Source organism: Branchiostoma belcheri, unplaced genomic scaffold, assembly GCF_001625305.1.
Source record: "Branchiostoma belcheri isolate BF01 breed outbred unplaced genomic scaffold, Haploidv18h27 scaffold5, whole genome shotgun sequence".
Classification (NCBI taxonomy): domain Eukaryota; kingdom Metazoa; phylum Chordata; class Leptocardii; order Amphioxiformes; family Branchiostomatidae; genus Branchiostoma; species Branchiostoma belcheri.
In genome coordinates, this window is record NW_017804131.1 from 1,636,890 (window position 1) to 1,645,546 (window position 8,657).

Consider the following 8,657-nt stretch of genomic DNA (forward strand, 5'->3'; position numbering starts at 1 on the left):
CACATGAATGATGTGACCATCTCTGTTGTCTTTCTTCTGCCTTTAGTTCAAAGACGGAATCACGATAATGACAGTTCAGTTTTCAAAGGGTGATGGACTTCTGTGAGTAAAAGGTACAACTTTAGTCCTTGACGAGATCTTACAACAGTTAGATAAGTATTTACCAGTGAGAACATGTTAAGGACTCAGGAAGAATAGCTACAATGTAAATTGTTATGCTAATTGTGGGTCTGAATAAACTCCAACAAGTTCTTTTGCATACTCCTAAATTCCTTCCAAATCCACACATTATGAAAGAAATTCTTCCAAATAATTGGCTGAGCATAATGACACCTAATACTAACTTTAAGCCAGAATAAACATTTTGCCATTTGTAGCATCCCTTACAGTCTACAATTCTGACCAAAACATGAAAATGTTTACAATACCAAACTTTAGTGTTGAGGCTTTCTAACCCAATTGTGACCTCAATTTGGACCAAATTGTCCCTGTCTTTACAGAAGTTCACTTGTACTGCCTTTTGATACAAATGTACCACACCTGGCTTGTCCCTTCAACATTGATAAACTGATCTCCAAGGAGCTGATCCATTAAGGATATACATTGTATAACCCTACACATTACCTGGACCGGAGAATCAGGATAACCATAATGCACTCCAACCCTGCAGGATGTACACCTGTGTTTATGAAAACGTCACATCTCAGCATTGACAATACTGGCCTTTGTGTCCTGTGTGCTGATTGGTGGGAGAAGGGCAGTCAAGTCAGGGCCTCAGAGATCAGTCAGTGTCTGTTGGGTGTGTACAGGTGTCATCTTGACGGTAGTCGCTGTCTTTTAAGTCATGGTGAGGTGAACATGGCCTCTGATTCCATATAACAGTGAATGCCTGCTATCATAGCATGCAGGTGTAACATTTTAAATCTTCTTGTGTAGTGCCTTTCGATAGCCATTTTGTGTTTCTCCTCTCAAATTTGTCCTCTTGACTAACACAAAGTAAACTATTTGACCAGAGTGAAGAACATGCTAATGATATTTACACAAAACTGTTGCAATGCTCAGCTTGGGAAAGTAGTAGGTGAATACTAGTATGTTGTGTCAGATCATATGGTATATGTACATTGTATAAAGGGGCCACATCAACCAAATTTGTCATTTAATGCAAAGCTTTGAATGTGTTGTATGATCTGATGAGTTCTAAGTTTCTACAGTATTGTTCATTTGAACCAAAGTGCACATCGTGCTATCAATAGACTGTCTCTGCCTGGTCTTTTGGCCCATATATTAAAACCTTCTGCCCTGTCTATTCAGAAAGCCCCATCAATTGTCTGGCGACAGTATTTGTCTTACCTGTTGCGCCGTTTTGTTCTAGTGTAAATATCTCCGAGCGAAATCAAGTAATGAGGTGATACATTATGTCTATTATCATCGATTTCAGAGCTGTCACAATATATTAATCGTGGTAGGATCGAAGTGAAAACTTTTACATCTTTTGTCCACCTGCTGAATTTAGTGTGTATATGTTTAGTTTTTAGGTGTTTTTGGCTTTTCTGTAGAAAACTACAGTTTACACTGTGATATGAATGTTAAACTCAAGCTAGTTCAACATAACCGCTGTCCTTTTCAACAACATATTACATGTATGTCTCTTTAATTTCATACATTTAAAAGACATGTCTTCTGTCATTGGACTTCGTACTTTTGTAAAGTTGTAGTACCATAAATCCATTCTGGTATTTGCAGTTACATGACTACGTTGGTTGCGTGCGTACTGACTTGAACAGACGTTGTGGAATGTACACATGCGTATCAATCACAACCTGAGGGCCTGGCACAACCAGACTTTTCCTTGCAGCACATTTCGTTGGCCAATTAACATGTCAAAGTCTGGGACATGATAGATTATGTTTGATCTGCAGCTACAATGACAAATGTTCTTTCCATTCAATTCTGTCCGACAGTCTGATAAAACTTGGAATGAACATTTCTTCATCGTATTCGACACAGAAACTGTTCATCTTGTGAAGAAGACTAATTTTGGTTGTTAAGTCGATTAAAAGTCACCAACTGAAAACAAGTCGGGTTGATTTCATTATTTCACCTATTATTTTTGCTCAGCTTCAGAATGGCCCTTGAGGCTCTGGGATGGAACCTTTCCATTCATCTCCATGTTGGATAGATTAGATGTTAAGTACCAGAAATAGACACTGCTGTCCCCACCAATATCTCACCATAAAATCTAGCAGATCTCAACACTCTTTACAACTGAATTTTCAAGGAATCATTTTATTTCATTTCAATAAGTGTATGGGACACAGAAAGTTTTTGTAAGTTGTTTATGTTTACCTTCACCTGCAAGAGTTGAAACAGGTGCAAGAAGCTACACTCATAAACAGCCTGGGGGACTCTTTATTGTGTTATCATTGCTCTGTACAAGCCAACAGGCCTGTACAACACATTTATATCTCACCCATCTTCACACATAGGTTGGAAGCTTGAAATGTAATACTATGATAAGGACTCTCTTTGTTTTCGTTATCTTTTCTTGTAGTATCGGTTTCAAAGGAAGTGCGCATCCTGCATCGGTTCTATGTTATCTTTGAAACATCGACAAGAAGCAGATGGAAAAGACACCTGATGTTGCAAGCTTTTCTTCTCATCTATTGTTTGAGGGAAACATGGTGGAAGAGTGCAGGAAAGGAGTTGTTTGTGCAGTTTTGTCTGTAACACAACACGGCGTACACAACACAACACAACACAACACAACATACATGTAGGCTATTCTTGCTTTGTATACCACCAAGTCATAATGATTACATTTATTATATAACCACAATTTTGATATGAAGAAGTAATGAAGGAGAAAAGTACAATGGAACATTAATAGTGCAACATTTTTACAAGTATTTAAAGTCTTAAGTCTACAAGAAGATGAGATAGACAATGGGGCAGCATTAATCTTACTCCATAGATGAACACAATGATATCAAACAAGTACTATGCGTTGTCAAGGCAATGATAATACATAATGCTAGGCTTTTGATTTTTTTTCCATTGAAGATTTAAAAGTCCTGAGTCTCCTTGATTGCAAAAAAACAAACCAGATTTATAGCTTGTCAAAGTTTCTATGGTGCTCGCAGGGTCCGGTCCGGAGTAGCGGCTTTACTGGCAGATGTTGGGGCGCCATCCCCATTTCATGGTGCCTTCTGTAGATTTTAGCATCTCTGCATCCATTGTTGTACCTGGGCGTCCATCCGGGAGCGCTGCTCGGAATGATGCATGCGTGCCACATTTGAATTCATCCATCAACTCTCACACGCTCCGACAACCGGCTCTGGTTTCACACAGGCAGTTGTTTTTACCTTTTTGCCACGGTTCCCACACAAAGGACATCCTGAATAGGACTTTTTACCCCAAAACCCACACACCAAACAAACTGGCAGTGTTCTGAGGAGAAAAAAGGTTGTGCTTTTCCTGTCATAATGATTTCTGATAGTACAAAAGTCTGCTCTTTTTCCTACCAAGTTATGAGTTACTCGGTATGAGTTAAGTTAATTATAGCAGGCAGTACATTTCATATGAATGTCAGCGAGTCACTATATTTAACTTTCAGTCAGAAGAAAGGGGGCATTATGCTATTAAACTGAGAATACAACTACACGGTGTGTGCAACCCTTTAAGTCTTAAAATATTTGAAAAAGACTTGAACCTTGGGTTTTTCTGGTGTCTATTACATTATGATACTTTGCAAATGAGATAAACTCACTTGGTCAGATTTTGTATGTATTAAAAATGTTAAGCCTAGAAGAGTGCCTGTGATGATTACTCCCACAGTATATAAAAAAACAATATTTTGCAAGTGATTCTTTTAACATCCTGGAAGCATAGCTTGTCCCATGATAATTGTGTAAACATATCCTATTTCTACAATGTCAGTATATTTGGTTAACTGTTTGTGTGCTGTGATGATGTAGCAAAGACCCAGCCAACGTTCACACGACTAGGTGGTCTGGAGCGTCATTATTTCTGACAGTTTCCAGGAATAATACACCAGCACGACTCATCTCGTTTTCATCCCCTCCCTTTGTCCTGACAGGAGCATAAAGGTTTTCAAAACTGCTTGACTGTGGAAGAAAAGCCTTAATCCAAGATGTTACGGTGTCAGATTTCATTCAGGTCCGATTCCTGGGTGCTTCCCCGCTCCGCAACTCACAAAGCGTTTTGACACCAAAGGCTCAACAGGTGGTTACATTTTTATGACAATATACATCATCACCAGGTGAAAGGCACACAGCGAGTCTGGAGACCATTTTTCCCGTGCGCAAGCACCAGGAGACAAGCGGGTTTCGGAATGATGGACAGAGTGACGATTTTCACACGAGCGTCCGCAGAAGGTCTTTGTCATGAAGATGAGGTTGTTGTCACGCATTGGGGGGAAGATGATTTGGAAGTCCATAAAAGTAGACTTTGACTGAAGGTTGGGGCAATAAATTATTTCCATTCTTACCATCAGCTTTTTGTAATAGCTTTTACTTATGGAAAGGTCAGAAGGTTAAAGCTGGACATTTGGGAAGTTACAGAATCAAGAAATTCAATGTGAAATGCATACAGAAATATAACATCATATTTCACAACATTGCAATTTGAAGTACAAGGCATGGTATTCTACAATAATGGACTGAGTTAAAGAAAGACTCCATACTAATTTACTCTGTGTAAAAAAAAAAAATTCCATTGTGTATATGAGCCTAACTGCTATTAAAAGTCTGACTCTGCAGTCAACACTTTTTTTTGCACAGGATGTCATTAATGCAGTTAGCTTTGTCTTCTAATCCAGCACTTGAAAAAATATTTGCTACTGTGACATTTGCTTGAAAGAAAGTGCCACAGATGTGCTAACTGATTTTGTTATACTCTATCTTAGCTTTGTGTTTTCAAATAAAGCTACTCTCTTTGCTTAACTTTTCAAATAAGGTCATGTCAGTCGCTTTGTCCAAGCTGAACATGCACGTGGCTGAAAGTGAAGAATCATGATCCAACACAAGGTTGCCTCCTAAATTGAATTTGAGGTTAAATAAACTCTTACTGTGCAAATATTTGACCTTTATCCTAAAGTCTCTCTATTTTGCCTGTGGCAAAGCGTGCTTTTTATCGTCTGTTCTCCTTTTGTGTGTTGGCTGCTGTATGAACTGACTGTTCCTGACGCATGTATTCTTCCCCACCATTGTAGTGTGCAGACCAACGCCTCCACATTATGTGCACCTGACCCTTTATTGTTTGTCCCACAGGCTGGTGCGGCCACACAAACGTCCTTTAAATGCACAATCTGCACATGGCCGGTTTCCGTCATTCTGCGCGGCGTCCCTCGCCGCTTTCATGTCGCCTCCCTCCGTCCCTGCAGAGATCTCACCCCACCACTTTTACACCACCCCGCTCCCTCCATTCTGTACTTCATTCTTGAGGATCGCGTCAAGAGCGGAAGCGTTGGACGCAGCTGAGAGTCATGTAGTGACCGATTGTCATCCCACACCGCCTTCCCCGCTGGACGCGTGACCCCCGCTGCAGCCACTGACCGTATGTCAAAGATAATAAGCACCTCTGTCACCGCTGTCTCCATTGGAGTGGACTGTAGTCATATTTCTCATCCATCCTTCCTTTGCAGCCCTGTTCTCACAAAGCCTCTCCTATTTCTACATCACCTCTTGTTGACCTCTTACAGACAGAGGTAGTCTTCCTTTGCAGCTATGTCCTCAGGTATTCCATCAGTGGCTGTCTTCACCACAATCACGATTTTCATGCGTAAGGACGGATATGGACAGCGCCACCCATGCTGCCCGCGTCCGTACGCGTGCCTCGACCTTGCCACGTGCACTTCTATTGTCATGACTTCTTATTTGCTCTGCCGTGTTTCCAAAACAAATATATGTTTTTAAAGACAAGTTTACATCTACATGTTTGTGCTGAGATCCAGTACAGCCTTTTTTGCCTTCGACAGACTCATCTTAGATGAAAAATTATATAGAGACCTCCAATTATTTCTTTCAGTCTTTGCACATTTCAGAAAGCTTAAATCAACCATAAGATAATATTATCAGCTTTCAGGCCTAAATACATGATAATAGTTCTAATAAAACCTTTTAACTACAATCTTATCTCATTATCTTTATCACCAACATCTTTTCGACATTCCTTTGGGGTAGTTAACTTACAAGTTACTGGTAAACACAGAACAGCTCTGTGCCATTTCAGATTGTGATCTTTGACTCACCTTTATAATACCAAGTTGGTCACTTGGGGATAGCTGACCCCTCACTCTTTAGTGTGATGCCACATAAAGATAACACAGGTAGTTAAAGAGAATACCAAAGTGTCATAAAGGTCTGAATGAAGGTCTTTATGCCCTTTTAAGAAGCAGTTTGAGCAAATTTCCTGTGGTAGTTATTGTGTACTGAGACAGGATGCATCATGACAGTGTATTGAGATTGTTATCTCTTGATTTATAGGACTGCTTCAGGTAAGCGTAGGAATACAGTTATATCAAGGACATGGCACAGATGTCCTTGGATATATGAGGACATAGCCTGAGTTAATAGCATTTAAAAGTGGCATTCCCAAATCTTGACGTCCTGCCCACAGTAGTTTTTGTATTCTCTTTTTTCAGTCTTTTCTAAAGATGTAATTGTCAAGGTGTGCCATATTTGGCCTCCTCTAATTCTGTGCTAATAGGACTGTAGTAACTTGGAAGACATTATGTTTGTTTTGTATGATGTGTAACCTGTTCAGTCATAGTTGCTCCAGTATACCAAATGTATATTGAGTCACCAGTAAATGATAGATTTAAACAAAGTGATGTGAAAATATCTTCCAAGCTAGCTTCTTCACACATGATCCACTTTGCCCCAATTTTTATCTTAACATTTGTCCAAAAATTTTATCCAGCACAAAATCAAAAGACTCCCAGTCTTTCGATTTTGTGTTTAAAAAAATTTTTGTGCGCGAGTGTGAGAATCTCGGGTTCCATTGGGCTTTGTGTTTGAGGCACAAAACTTCAGCAGGGGTCAGTCATGGTATGTATAAATAGTTGTGGACACAATGCCATTGTGATATGTTTAATCAATGTGAGGTTTATTTGAACACTGAATGTGTGGGAGAATCCATAAATATGTATTTCAAACATTATCAGTGGCCACGTGTAAAGGTATAGTCAGCAATATATATATTTTTTTACATTCAAACCTGAGAAACCTATTTCTGTAGCAATTATACAATAGGCAATTTGCATATGAACATTTTCATACTCCCTGCTCTTGGTATGGTTCATCCCTTTCAAAGGAACAGGCCACAGTTTGTTTGACTAAATAGCATTGAGTGATCATCTAACTCATATTAGGCAGGAGAAGGGATTATAAGATCAATGTGATTTATATATGGCCCTGTAACAGGGTTTGTAATCTGTATAAGTCAGAAAAAGAGTTCAGCTAAGAACATAATTTGAAAGAATGGAATCTTAAATATGTTGGCGGAAAATTAAAGGCTCAGCAGGTGTCTTCCTTCAAAGAACAAAGTCTGAATCGGCGTCGCTGAGAAGATTTGATATCAGTGTCACTGCATCCCTGTGGCAAAATAAGTTCTCCAAAAATTGTTCGCACAGGTTTGGTGGTCTGGATATCCTTTATCCCTTTGTCTTTTGACCTTATGCCAAATCCCTAGGGAACAATGGAGGATTACATTTTTCCTTGTGACTTTCTGATGCTACATTTAGCATAGCGTGCAAGGGTCTAGTTTCTACTAATGCCACTACTAGACCACACGGTTGTGGGTTTCAATCTCAATTTGTACCCTACATTTCTTTTACCTCTTGGTTCAAATTCACCAATTTAATACAAAAAGTGATAGGAGTTGCTGTACTTTACAGGCAATATTAAGCTTTGATTCGGTGTTAGAAATGAGTGTTTTAAAAGTTCATCCATGAATCAGATATTGTTCACTGACGAAAGCTAGTGGATACTAGCTGAAACGTCTGACGTTTCCAAAATCATATCCAGTTGCTTGAGTAACTGCTTTTTGACAGATATTGTTATCATTTAGGTCCACAAAGTGAAGACATAGAGAGGGGGCTGCACTCTAAACACACAGAAAAACATAGGCAAAGTCACACATGCATACACACGCACACACGCACATACGTATGCACACACACGTATGCACACGCACATACACACGCGCTCACACGCATGCACGCACACTAATGCAGACACAAACACGCCCACATTCTCACAAACACACACACAATAAAGCTCTTGTACAAGGACGGTGCAGTTCAGCACCAAGGACAGGGCCACGTCTAGACAGACTTCTTCAAACTCTTTTGCTCTTTTTCTTCTCTCCCTTCAGCCTTGAACCTTATAATCCCCCCCACAACGATGCTCCAGCCCACTGCATGGCAGGAGTGTCTAAATGGTGGACAATACCAGCTGTTGACACTGGTTAAGCAGGCTGCCTAATTGTCTGGCCTCGGGCGAACAGGCCGTATAATTACGTGATAGCATCGCGGGCCAGGACTTTCCCACGCTCCCCAGCCTTGCCTACTTTAAATAGACACGTCCCGATCATGAACACACCTGTGACACAATGTCAACACTACCAGCTGTATGTTA

General features: G+C 40.0%; 1 pseudogene; it reads left to right on the top strand.

The window, feature by feature from the left end:
• The first annotated feature begins 4,977 nt into the window (after positions 1-4,977).
• LOC109479633 lies at positions 4,978-8,491 on the top strand (annotated as a pseudogene).
• Positions 8,492-8,657: the final 166 nt, after the last annotated feature.